General features: G+C 38.1%; 1 protein-coding gene across 2 annotated transcripts in view; it reads right to left on the minus strand.

The window, feature by feature from the left end:
* Positions 1-12922, minus strand: part of nlgn3a (neuroligin 3a) — a 159225-nt gene extending 146303 nt beyond the window's left edge. For both annotated transcript variants that reach the window (XM_036547587.1, XM_036547588.1), the window contains exon 1: positions 12644-12922. The gene's annotated coding sequence lies outside the window, so the exon portion shown is untranslated. The remainder of the gene's footprint in view (positions 1-12643) is intronic.
* Between the last annotated feature and the right edge of the window lie 1648 nt (positions 12923-14570).

The following is a 14570-nucleotide window of genomic DNA, read 5'->3' on the forward strand; positions in this document are numbered from 1 at the left end:
TGCTCTCTTTTCCATTCCCTTGGTTGATTAAAAGATTGATTTAAAATTTATTGGAATATAAACTTTTTGCTTGAAAAACATGCTATAAAATAACTTGGTTATGCATTATTTTTATTCCATATTGCTAAATGTATTGTTACCTTAGCCATTAATGACATCTCAGGACTCAATAACCAAATATCACGACAGATACTGTCACAACATTGCAGTATTTTAGCGGTTCTTTCTAGAAGCATTATCATGTCATTACTGGCACTTCATTACCTGAAAAGTCCCTTTAGTGCTCCTAATGATGCTCTTGGTGTTTGCGGCACTTAGCAAACAGCTTTATGAAAGGGTTTTACAGCCCATTACAACATAATGAGCCCAACGCTATGGGCTTATTATGTGGATTCAATTATTTTCAACACAACCAAATTCAGGTGTCGCCACCAATGGAAATTTCTACTGGATGTCCTGAGTCCAAGGACAGAATGAGGTAAATTACTTGATAGTGAAGACTTGTAATGCACATGGAAGCTCTGCTTGGGAATGAGTCGCTGTTTAGTCGAGGTATAGAGTATGTTCTGTAATATTTGCATTTTTCAAAAAACGAGAGAGAGAGAGAGGCGATGGTGGCTGGGTGCAGGCACGAGGGGTCGCTCAAAGACACACATCCAGCTGACATATCACACCATCTTCAAAAAGCTGATATTTTGGATAAATCCCATTTTACACACAACCCACCGCACTTACGCTCATACTGGAGCAGTCACCGCCTGTCAGCTTGTTGACAGTACTGGTATTGAACAGAATAAATAAGTGCGGAGCAACATCCTATATTCATGGTAAAAGAGAACTAAATAACACAGTTTTTTTCTATTTGAAAAAGTATCATACTGGCACGCTTTTATTGGTTTATGTCACACTGCCACTGTGTTTCTTAACTTCTCCTGCAGTGAGAGACTCAAAACAGGATTATTTTATTTTTACTTCTTTGTTTTTTTTGTGCCTAGAATTTGTCTAAGGTAATCCAAATGTTGATTTAATAAGTCCCCTGCTATTTTTAAATAACCTGTTTGAATACAACTTTGTAAAGGTATGTGCCTGTGTACTGTACATACGTAGCCATGCATTTGTATTTGTATGTGAATGTAGATGCACACTTTATGTGTGTGTGTGTGTGTGTGTGTGTAAGGGGTAGGCTGTGTTTGACTGCACCTCTGGTCCTGTGGAATAGGCGTCCGAGAGAAGCGAGTTCATTAATCTGCTGCATTACTGCGCTCATTTGCTTTCTCTTCATCACTGAGAGCATGTGCTATCTGAGATTTTAAATATTTAAATCCGCAATCTGTCAGCATTATGAAGTTAACCCATACCCATGACACCAGTGTCCCATTTGTCACCCTACTTTCCATTTCACACACTCTCACATATCACAGTGCCCTGACCCACTTCTTTGTACTCCTGTCTGACAAGACTTTAGGGCTTGCTTCTGTTAATTTTTTTAACAGCAGCTAGCTGTATTACAGGACTCCAGTGTCAAACCTGAACACTTGAAAGGAGCATTTGTACTCTGAAGTGATTCCCTTTTAATTGTCTCCCCTGTGCCACCTGAGGCAGAGGCATAGTGAGGTTTTACTTCTCTAAAAATAATATATAAGTTACACAAGAAGCACAAGTACGGTATAGTTATATGAGGATGTATTCACTGACTCGTGCACTGACACACATATATATGCATGCGTTGTGCGCGCGCAATAGTCAAGTTGTAAATCAGTGGCTCAGTACCACAGGAATTACCTAATCCTTAGTCATCTGGGATTATGAACCTGATAGTCACAGATCAGACTGCCCATTTGCCATGAAACAAGCACTAAAAACAAACAAAAACTATAGTTGATCACTATAGTTTATTTCCTGGCAGTAAATAAATGAACAAAAGTATTTTTTCATTCATTACATAAAGACCTATATGCCACTGATCCACGTACAGGTCAGCGGAATTCACTCAGTCGCAGCCCATTTACAGGGGCTCCCTGTCATGTCTTTATGCTACCAGCTTTGAGTAAGCTGCTTAAAAGCCTGACCCAGGGGAGAGCTGTTAGCTCCGCGGTAACGGGCCTCATCGCTGCTAATTTACCCCAAGACCATTAATGCCACTCTGTGCCCTCAAAGATATCACACACATTCCAAAACACAAAGCGAGAACTTGGTAATTATTTCATGTGAAAGTGTCTGACGGAATTTTGCTTCGCAACGGGCGCAAATGTGTGCCTTGGCTGACCAACCACGCTCTGCATGTTAGACTCCATTTCAAAATAACTCAAACAGGGACAGTGAGGTCAATTAATCAAAGTGCCATCACTGCAAGAGCAAAGAAAGGAGGAAGTTTTAGGACAGCTTCAGAATTTTTTTTCATAGGTCTGATAAATGACTGTCATAGTGTCCAAATAATAGCAATTTTTGAAAATCCTCCTGTCACAAAAAAAAAATAAAAAAAAATAAAACAGGCTTACTTTCAGTTTCAATTTACCGCACGTCTTAGAAAATGCACCCAATATTATCAGTGGTACACATGCAATACTGGTTCACTGACATGTGCATTGTGCATTGCAATATCACGCCATATGTTTCAACAGTGGTGAAATGATGATGTAAAATAATGGCAGTAGCAGATAAAAAATGCAAATAGGTTTCCCATATATATAATATAAATGTTTTGATGAATTGAAAAAAATGGTGATTTGCATTTTATGTGGTATGTTGCAGAAGTACAAAATCCACATTAATGTTCAATGCCGAAGCAGGCATAAAAAAATGACAGCAATCTAATCTATCTGACATAAAATGTACTACAATCCCATGACATGTCTACTGGATGGTATCACTGATTCTCCTCTCATCCTTTTGCCCCAAACATTATGGATTCTAATGCCAGTCTGTGTGCTTCGAATACATAAGATATTGCTGTGTATAGGAGAAAATTTCATATTCTAGTCCTTATGCAAGATTTTGTGGTTAGATTCTGGCAGGTCCGCTCCCAATCCACCTCACCCTCACTCACCACAATACACTTATATCTTCAGAAACCAAATAAAAAATACAAATCATTACCCTTTCACCACATCTTTCCCTCTCCTTGTATGTGTGTGAGATATGCCATTTGAGGTTATAGAAAGGTACTGAATACCTGCCATACTGAAAATCTTCAGAGGCACAACAGTCACAAGATTCTCCTACATTTAAAAGAAACCATATACATACATTTTTGAATTTGTAAACTTTCATATAAAAATCAGTACAAAAAAAGATATGCTTATCTAAATGAAGATGTTTCATGGCTTAAAACAGTACACATGCAATAAATGCAAAAACAGATTTATAAAAGCACCAATGTCCTACCTCCCCTTTTTCTTAATAATAGTGGTGATAAATGGCTCTCTTAGTGTTATCCCTATCAATGAAAGGCTTATATGTGGCCTCCTCTCCACTGAGCTAGACTAATGCACTTTCATGTGCATTGCTGTGTCCTGCACACAAAGGCATGTTCTCTGCCTTGCCCCCTCTTTCTGCAGGGAATGAATTTAAAAAGTGTTGTCATCTTTAAATGGAAAATGATCCCAAATATCTTACCAATGGATGCTGTTTATTAGCATGTGTCCTTTACTTGACTCATACTTGACTCACTGGCCAGACCAATCTGACTCTCTTGTTTAAAATGGGAAGTGAAAAAAATAACGAAATAGGATTAATAACAAAAATACCATTCAAAACACTGCTGGGAGAGAGATAAGAGATCTGATGAGAGAGGAAACAGCACCTCCTCTGGACAATGTCTGTTTCAATTTCATCTTGTTTCATGACAGAGGCCACGTATTGGGTTTCCCAGTAACACTTGGCATGTGTGCTAAAGAGGTTTTTATTACTGTGATGCTTTTCATGCTTATGAATTGGGGTTTGTTTTCTGGTTTTACAACAGGTCATTAAGGCCAATACAGCATTATATTTCGGAAGTGCGATTATCTCAGGGTTTCAACATGACCATGAAATCAATGGTTGTGTCAAGCTAACATCATAGGTTATCTCAGGATTATGGGCACACAAGACATTATATCTCAGGAGTTTAATGTGAAATCATTCTCCACAACACTATCATTGGTTTATATACCTACTCACTGATAAAATATGATGGCCCTGCCCATTTTGGGCTTCATAAAGCCTCACTGATCTTTACACGATCATAGGTCATGACCCTCCCATTCTCGGTGCTGCCAAGTTCTTGGTTGCACCGAGTTCTTCACAAGGAGATGAGAAAATTTTCCCAGCTTTATTTCAAAGAGGAATGCATCACTCACTCACCTTCATCCTACATGTAAAATGCATTAAAACAACCTTTTATCGGAACGAGACAATATCTTGTGTAGAACAAAACCGTGTACTGTATTTTCATTTCTCAACAGTTGAGGTCAAATGTTATCACGTGATGCCTTAATGTACAGTATATGCTGTAAGTCAGGTAGTCCACATGTATTTTACAGCACTTTCATCCTTGGAAAATGTATTTTTGGGTATTTCTGTTAAATGAATCCAGCAGACTTTTGCCATTACTGCTTTTGAAGGCTGTAACCATCAGTCACTAGCATTGACAGTACGGGTTGATTCAACCTCCAATTTGCCTTAATCCTTATATACTTTATCTCATTATCTCAAGATAACAAAACGGAAAAAATACAGCCTTGTGTGACACACCAAATTAAACGCGGATATAAACCTAACCAATGGGGAATCTTGAAAACCCATGACAGTTATAACGAGATCTTAAGATAACAATTCCACCAAATCTCTATCTTGTGAGGGTTTTAAATAGCCACCATCCATATTTCTTCACACACATCAATCGAACCATGCACAATTAGCGAATCAGTGCTGCTGTTCCAAAGCGTATTGAGAAAATTTGTTGATATGGTTGCTATATAGAATTACATTATGCACAGCAAGAGTGTGAGCATATATGGATAAATGGAAAGAAGGAAGGAAGCCCTGAGGTGTACAAAATAGTATTACAGAAGTAAGGTCCGATGTGTAAGACGGACCAATGGAGTGGCTAAGGTTGTGTTCCACGTTTCATCACCTACTGCTAGATTCCTTTTTCCATTTTGTAAAATGTGTGAGAATAGTGTGTATTATTAGTATATCACAGTGAAAAACACTGTACTCCCTGGAAAAATAAAATGCTTACTGCATTGTCAGAATTGCCAGTAATTCAGAGAAGATTAGACAAATCAATTTACAATGAGTAGGTATATGAATAGAAGAGCAAAAATATTCATTGTTCCTTTCTGTATTCTTCATTTATTATATACCTCTAAACAAGAAGAATAGTATGTTTTCCTTATACCTCAGTAATTTGTCAATCAGTTAACAATTCAAAAATGTGTTTTCAGAACATGTGCATTTTTTTTCCTTTTCCATATGTAAAACAGTATCTTTAGAATATATGCTCTACATGTTTTTACTCTAGTATCCATTGGTGCACACTGGACAATGGGATTATATTTATGCTTTCATTGGATCTCTTGATACACACCAATTTGACTTGGGTTTTAAAAGATTAGACTTTTTTGCCTTGTCAGCCTTCAGAGCAACTTTGCGCCACTATTCAAAAAAACCAATTTAAGATCCAGAGGAGTTGAGATAATTTACATTTTAAGTGGTAACAACTTAAAGATTGCATTCATTCAATGATTTTGCACTCTGCCTGAATATACCCAGACATATGGAAAAGTGATTATTGAAAATTGCAATCTTCTCCTTTGCAATCACCACTCTACATCACAGGACCTCTCATGAAGATGTCATAACTACAAATGGTTCAATTGCAGTTTCTTTAAAATCAGTTCCCTGTTTGATAGCTTTTTGCTCCCTGTTCAATTACTACATTTTTACCCCAGCAAACAGACCCTTTTCCTTGTTGATGTGTCATCTTCAAATCCCCTCATTCGCGTGGTTAAAATTTCAAGCTGAAGAACCACATTGACTGAAGACGATGAAATGACAGCCACATCCTTTGTAGTCGATGATACGGGGTGAAGTTGGGAATGCTGGGATGTGTAGCTGTCGTACAGATCATAAATCCCGCTACCTTGCCTTTACAACCATGATCATAATGGCAGCCTTGTCCTTTGGGAAGAGTGAGGCTTAGGGGTGGTTTACGTGAGTATAAGAGATCTTTTCAGACAAGGTCAGGGAAACGCTGTCAGGGGAAATCTGGATTCCGTCACTGTTGGTTTCTTGTGACATCTAACACCCTGAAAGAATGCTATGGAGTAGACACACCTTTTTCTCTATTGTTACTTTCTTTTTCATCGCTTAACAGCTGTAGCTCTGTGGTGTAAGCGGTGCTAGGCATATATCCTGTCATATACATGTTAAATCAGGCTTTGGGCAAGCTGACCTTTCTAAGTGATGGAGAATCTTAGGAGCCCAGCCAGGGCAATGTCAAGAAGCAGAAAATAAACAGCAGCTTAACATTTTTGCCCTGCATTAGGCTGCTAAGTTTAAAATGGCCAAATCATACACACCAATGCTGGCTGCACCTGTGTGACTACATCTATGGGCTAAAATCCAACCAGCCTGGAAAAGCAAAGGTCTATTATTCATGAAAATCCAGAGCTTGAAATTATAGGGTTCTATCAGCAGATAGTTTTGAATCTGTCATGGCATTGTTTTTTTTTTTTGCCTATCTATCTGTATATATGTATATGTACATACACACAATATTATGTGTATAAATAAATATATGTATAAGTATAAATAAAAATAAATAAATAGATTTATAGTTTATATTTTTTATTTATGTATGGATGTGTGCATCATCAATATTAACAAAGTTTTCAAAACAGTAATTTCAGTTGCTAAGTCAATATTTCATTTGAGATAAATACAGCAAAGCATACAGTGTTAAGCTTTGACATGTTGATAGTCCTGCAGATGGTTGCTTCCTCAAGAAAGTTCAAATACTGTGTTACTCCTAAATACAGAAGTACAGCCCATACCATTTACATGTCAGAGGACTCGAGGACAAAAGAAAGAGAGAGAGGATAAAAATAGGCAACACTCTGTGAAACAACCATGTTTGATGTTCAAGATTTTTTCCAATTCCTAACTGTCCTCTCTCATAGGATCAGAACAAATCAAACTGGCATCCATGCTGGAAATGCCATTCTCTAATACTATATGCTTGTGACATCCTGGGCAGATTACAGTTTTATTAATCTTGTTAATCTAAATTTGGAAAAACTAATATTCACAGTGATTGATTCAAAAAGTAAGGAACTGTAATTTTTCATGGCGGTAATCTGATAAAAAGCAATATATGTTCTTGGAATAGTAAGCAATGCAGTCGTCTCATACAGCCTTCCATCAATAGAAAATCCCATTTATCATATTTAAACTGGCAGTTAGAAATGTAATTAAAACTAATTAAGATATCTGTGAATACCTTTACTGTTTTCTCAATGTTTTCTGGGGAAACGGGAGTAATTTAATATCCTCAAAGCAACATCCTTGCTTTGGTGAACTACATCCCACAAACAGTCAATAAATCACATCCAATCTCATTAGCTAAAGATCACTCAGAAAATCAATGCATGAGATGAAACACCATCTTCAAAAAGCCCAGAGGAAAAAAACAACATATTTTTTATAGTCCTATTGTTCAGTTGCAGGGGTCAACAGAGGTGGCAAGCTGGAACAGGCAAACAAGCAGATCTGACCTCGCCATGTGGACACCTCCAGTACAATGTGCTGCATGGCATTTGAATTCCAAACAGTCTGTGTTCTTACACACTGACCTTTGGTGTGTAGGTTTGACCTTTAGATCAAGAGAGAATCTTGCACGGGTCACCAGACTCTTTGTGATCATGTGCGCCTGGCCAGTAAGCCTACTATTAAGACATCACAAACTCATTTAACTGAATACCAAAACTGTGAAATTGAATCCATGCATTTTGCCATAGCAGCATAAAGACATCAAGAATAATGTATCACATAAAAAAATCAATGGAAGAATGTGCCCAGAAGATACAATATACACTGCTGTGTTATAATACATCAGTGTTTAAGTTAGCTCTATCTTCTTACATGGATATGAAAATTGCTATATAATTGTGTTACTGCATGAAGAAGGAAAAACACTGAGTGGCCTGAATTTTTCCCCCGGATTTTCAAGGTGCATTTCCAACGGATAATAAACAAATACAGATAAACTTCATCTGTGACAGACAAACCGGGACTGGAAGACCCAAAAAGAGGTCTAAGAAAGGAAAAACAATGCTTGAATATGATATCCTGAAGGAACAGGCAGAGGACAAGCCTTAAATTGACAGCAGACCAGGGAGAAGCCTCAGGGTCACTCGTATAAATCAATCAGGAGGCAAATGCTGTGTTGCAGTAAGAAAAGCTCTTAAGAATGAGGAACAAGGCTAAAGACTAAAGGGCTAAAATATGCACACACACATGCATACATGTTCATTTGATGCTTCTAAGAAGGGATAGGGCTTTTTTAAGTTAGAGAGATATCTTATGAAAGTGCTGAAGTGGAAACATTCTTACATGACTAAGCAATACTTTTCAAAAAAAAATCCATTGCCAATTTTAATACACCTGTCATCAACACTGACAACTGCGCTAGCTGAGATTTTGCATATTGGCTGGTGATAATCTGCCATGATATTAACTTGAGCACTATACCCAATATGCTTCAAAATGACAAAGAGATGCATACTTCAAAAACCCTTCCCTGTAAGGCCTTTGAATCAAAGTTCCAGGCTCCAGAGTGCTATCAGAGAGACCTGGCAACCCTAGGGCTGTATAAAATGGTTTAATGAAGGTACAGCATGTGATATTGTATGTCATGTCATTTCAAACACACACTTTTGAAAAGGTTTCTCCTTTTAAATCTCTTTCCAACAATGACACAGATTTTAAGTGGTCAGTAATAAGTCAAGTTATTTGGCTATTTAAAATCCAGCACAGGAAAGGCTTATGTACAGCAGGCTTAACACAAGAAGGGTCTTGACAATTGATTCCCTGTCTTCTCAGAGCCAAGTCAAGCCATTTCCATGCATTACATCCTGCCATACAGCACTTAGATCACAAATTCCAGAGAGATCAGCTTGTTGGCACATCACTGCTACTGCAGCACCACTCTTGCCTGGTTTTACATACTAAAGCCACTTCCATGCTAAGTAAGCGGCATCAATGTCAAGAATAAAAATGCTCTTTGGATCCTAATCTCACACATACTTGTTGGAGTTTGATATCACCGAGATTAAAAAATCCTCAATCTAAACTGGACTATCACATGAGTTCTCAAACTAAATGCTTTCCTTGCTACAAAATTGTGCATTTATTATGATAGTAAAATTTAGTCACTGTCAGTTTATCCTTACAGCAAATTGTAGCCTATCATCTGGGCCTCTGCAAGAGTATGCACTTAAACACATTCACACTAATGTTTCACCAACAGTCCTACGTGTGCATGTATGTGTGAAAATCTGTACAGTACAGAACTTGTACATTACTATCCTGCCTAGACTACTGCAATTCTCTGTTAGCCAGCCTCACTAACTGAGACATCAGACCACTCTAACTGTACCTGTGCTACCAAACCATTTCACTTTAACTGCCTATGCTGGTCTTCAGCCTCCCAAAGCTCATGTCTTGCCTCTTCTTGTCTCCCTTCACTGGCTTTCAATTACAGCTTGCATCACATGTAGGGCCTTGAATCCATTACTAGTCTTTACATGCCTGCACAAACTGTATTCAGGTGGACTTCCCTTCTGTGGCCACCTATCCAAAATGTTCCCTTTTTCTTCAATGGGCCCCACGGGGGTGGAATGAGCTGTCTCCCACCATCAGAACATCCATAACCGTGCGACAATGAACAGTTATGAAGCTACACCATCTGTAATTTCTCTGATAAGCAATTCATGTTTCATTACAGGTGTCCACCTACGGTGAGCAAGCTTCAAAGTGAGAGCTTTCGGGAACAGTAGCCTCAGTAGCTTGACTTTGGAGTAAGTATTAGGGATCTGTTTTTTGTGTCAACAGCATCATGCTTTCAGTAATCTAAAAATGAGTCTTGGTGAAGGACCATGTTTTTGATCCACATCCTCATAACAGTATATTTATGCTAAAATATAGCAAAAGAGTATATTTATGGTACACTTTTGGTAAACTATTTTGGTTTTTGAAAACGATTTTGTAAAAATGCTTAACAAAAAACATGCCGATCTGCCACACTATCAATGTTTAAATATACTGAATATACGTACTCCATAAAGTACTACATGCTTGTCGTAGGCAACACTGCACAAGCAAAACCTTCCCATCCAAAAGCAAAAGCTGAATCAAGAACTAAATGACCCTCATCATAGACGATAATACATTTCACAGTCAAACAAAATGTCTGAGCTGTTCTATGCAGTAGATAAAGCAAGTCATACAACAATAACTATCTTGTATTCACCGTCATTGTTTGCCCTTCAATCAGAATTGTAGGCTACACGACAGAGGCACAACACGATTGAAGGCACATCACAAGGAAGGCTATTTTTGAATAGGAAAATAAGTTCCTCATATGTGGCGGACTAGTTGCAAAAGACCACAAAGTGGTGCTTGGTATATTCCCCGAGTAAACTGAATCGGATTTGGAGCAACAGGGGCCCTCCACCAGACCAGTATACGAGACACGAATACGAATAAAGACAAAAAAAACCTCCGCGCAAAACCGTGGAAAATCCTTCACAAAATGCTAAATGAGCACACTTCATTAAAAATACAGACGTCTCCACATTGGAATCACTGGGCAATGTGGTATGAATGTCAGCTCTTTCAATGAGCGATTTGAAAGGGAGGAAACGCACTGTTTATACCAAACTTCCAGGGCCATTATCGTTCGGTTCAGAATGTCATAATTACTCTGTGGTTATTTTCTGTCGGTTACATAAAGGTCCTTCGATCCGAAAAACGCCTTATGTGGTAAAAGGTATAGGATCCTCATTGATGGTGATGTGAAGAATTTCCCTTTAATGTTCAAGCTCAACAGGCACAATTGCGTATTCACTAAATCACCATGACAACTCCGAGGCTGACATTTTTTCTCTCCTCTTCCCTTTGCAATTCAGTTCTTTCTTTTAATTCTCCCACCCCCTCCCTCTAAATGACAATGTAACCACTTGGATCCCGGGACAGCGCCGACTTCTAGAAATTTTGGAATAGGAATGATGGAAACATAAGTGCCGTGCTCTAAATAGGCGATAAATTTGAAGCTTTTTCAATGTATATAGCCGGCTGTTTCGTTCATTCAATCACTATATTTCATTGACAACCTTACGACATTGCCTATACCGACCTGTTCACATTTACCTTCATACAAAAGTGCCATTTACAACAAGTGTTCGGGTACATCGAGATCGCGATAACATGACGGGTTTTGGTGGCAATTTCGGCGTTTCAAGCGGAAAGATATCGACAGAGCAGAGACATGACTATAATTTTAATTATTCTTGTCAAGATTTTAGCAATGCAGTGTTTGCCATGAAGTATCCGTACCAGGAAAGAAAAAAAGGAAGAAAAGGGATGCGGTCTTGATCCTATATTTCAAGATTGGCTCCAAATGATAAAGATGGAGACGATTACGCTTGCAATAATTTAATGTGTATTCGCAGTGCGATTGTATTATTGTTACTGTTTTGATCATGAATTATGAAATTATTTCATTATTATTGGAGAAGCACTGAGGCATCTCTATCATTAAGGCTGCACAGCTTTACTTGCAAGGAAAGTAGCAGGCTTTGATTAACTTGGTGGCAGGCTTTGCAGAGCCGTCAGCCTGTAGCTACAGTATACTGCAAACCGAGACATGAATTCATGTAAAGCTTGCTCCGGTCAAGGGCAAACTAGTCTCCACAGGTTTGACTACTGGCATTGTTAAGGAGCCGCTCACTTTCCGCACGATTTTGCGACTGTTGCGGATACCATCTAAAAATATTGTGGCTAAAAGCTTCAGGCGGGTACAAAACAGCTAATCACTGCAACGCTTCCCTTTGGCATGCTTTTGTTGGCATGCATTCGGAATATGCGACCCAGTCACAACTTAGAAGAGATCCGTTTCAAGATTCGTAAGAGGAAAGCCATCAACCGTTTTTCTATGGGTAGGAAGTGCAAGTCTAGTGCTACCGACACAAGGAGACGGATAGACATCGCGCAGCGATATTATGTAGCTAACTTTGAAGATCAGAGATGCATCTTTAACTCCTCACATATTCGGTGCTGCTTTAAATGGACTGAAATAAAACTAAACCCCACGTTGCACATATGATAGTTATATCAATTATAAGCAATCCACTGGTTATACATGTCAAATCATGCTTATTCAAGAATTGTAGGAAAATAAAATATAATCGTCGCATATAAATAAATAAATAAACCAAAATAAAAACGAAGCTATTATTATTAATATTATTATTATTATTATTATTATGCTATTTATTTTTGTCAACTCACACTGTACGTAATCTAATTTCAAATGAATATTTCGAACCAGATTTTTTTAACTGTTATGTCATCTGAAACACAGCACAGACAAGACACTTACCTGCCTTGGCGAAGTGTCAAATCCCCCATTCCTGGTCTGTTTCTTTCAAACCACGTTATTGTTTTATTAATTCTATATCGGCAAATATTGTTTTTCATTAGATTTCCTTTCACTATTTGAGCTGCTTTTTCTTTTGATGTTGTTCTACGAAGATATCCTTTTTTACTCTCACCCCATCCACATTTTCACGTTTTTCCTCCGTTTTTATCCGCGAATACTATCATCCGTTTTGATGCTCGTATCTTGCCCATTCGTGAGGTCTCTTCACGAGTACGCGCAGCGCAGACACGTCGCTGCTGTCGGGAGCGCCGATGGACACGCGCGTTCCTAGGCAACCAAGAGTACACGCCATTATACATGCTGTCTCTTGACTATTGAAGAACTTCAGCGAGGATCTTGGCTGCTGACGGTTTTAAAGAGAAATGTTGGTTTTCTGCCTTTATCGCAAATAATTGAGGAATCACTGAGAATCCCATTTTATTAGCCACTCAGCATTTTGCAACTGTAAAATAAATCAATAAGTTTGGCTAAAAATATGAAAGTGCCTGCAGTGATGCTTTGATGACATCAGTGATTCTCAGACTGCGGTCTGGCCAGTTGTGAGGATGCTCAATGTCAGTAGCGTGATTTATGAAACCTCACATTGTTAATGGTACTGATTTCCAGATCAGTCACCATCTGTCAATTAAAATATGCACTGTGGCTTTTGTTATTTATTGCATGATTATCCACGTTAACCTATCGCAATAGACCTAGGTCTGCTTAACACCACATTTTAGCAATGATCATTAAACAAAATGTCGAGCCAGTAACTGAGTTTTGAAATACGGAGGAGATCAAAGGAAAACTTTTTTTTTTTTTTTTTTTTTTTTTTTTTACTGCTGCAGTTGTCATGCTTGTTATGTTACTTTGTAGACCTCATCTTGACATTTAAGAAAATACTTAATACGTCAGTCAGACTCCAGATAAATATATCATAACTAAAATGTGGTCTCATCAACGATTCGAGGAGGCTACATATGCCTTTTTGTCGATGGTAATTGGTAAGAATTTTGCTCCAGAGTATCTTCTTCCTTTGTGTTGTAACAGGTGAATTATCCCCTCACCATGCATTATGGAAGTAGTTTGAATCAGATAAAAATGGACGTTCAATTAATACATTAATGCACTCTCAATAGTTTCAAAGGCATGATTCACACCATTATTTGCATTTCACCACTCACATTCCTGTGAAATTGGATTTCAAATATGAAAAAGGTTTATTAGAAACACTAAATTGCTGTGAAACAAACATTTTATGTTTCCCCTTACCCTAGTGCCTGAACTGATTTATTCAGGGTTTACAGGGATTTAATTTAACATTCAATTTGTTTCTGAATTAATATACTTTTGTTGTATTTTCAGCTTGTATCTCTGCAAGGAAAGTAATTCTTCAAATTTCCCACTTTATGACCTGTTCATGATTTTTGATGCAAATAGAGTCATCATGCGTCACAATATTGAATGCCTGTGGTATCAGTTTGATATAACTTGCATCAGGTTTAGTCATTCCTCACTATTGTTCAATATATTTACATTTATTCATTTGGCAGACGCTTTTATCCAAAGCAACTTACATAGGTTACAGTTGTTTTTTTTACAATGTTATCCATTTATACAGCTGGATATTTACTGAGGCAACTGTGGGTTAAGTACCTTGCCCAAGGGTACAGCAGCAGTGTCCCAGCGGGGATTGAACCAGCAAACTTTCGGTTACGAGTCCTGCTCCTTAACCACTATGCTACACTGCCGCCCCAATATATGATTATATGATTATTTTTACACCAAAGGTAAATGGACCTTATTCACTTGGTTGACATATTGAAATGAAAATGTTGCTGAGGTCATCTTTTGATTAACAGAATGTGGTCCCAAATGGCTCCCTGGC

Source organism: Megalops cyprinoides, chromosome 16 (genome assembly GCF_013368585.1).
Source record: "Megalops cyprinoides isolate fMegCyp1 chromosome 16, fMegCyp1.pri, whole genome shotgun sequence".
NCBI classification, from domain to species: domain Eukaryota; kingdom Metazoa; phylum Chordata; class Actinopteri; order Elopiformes; family Megalopidae; genus Megalops; species Megalops cyprinoides.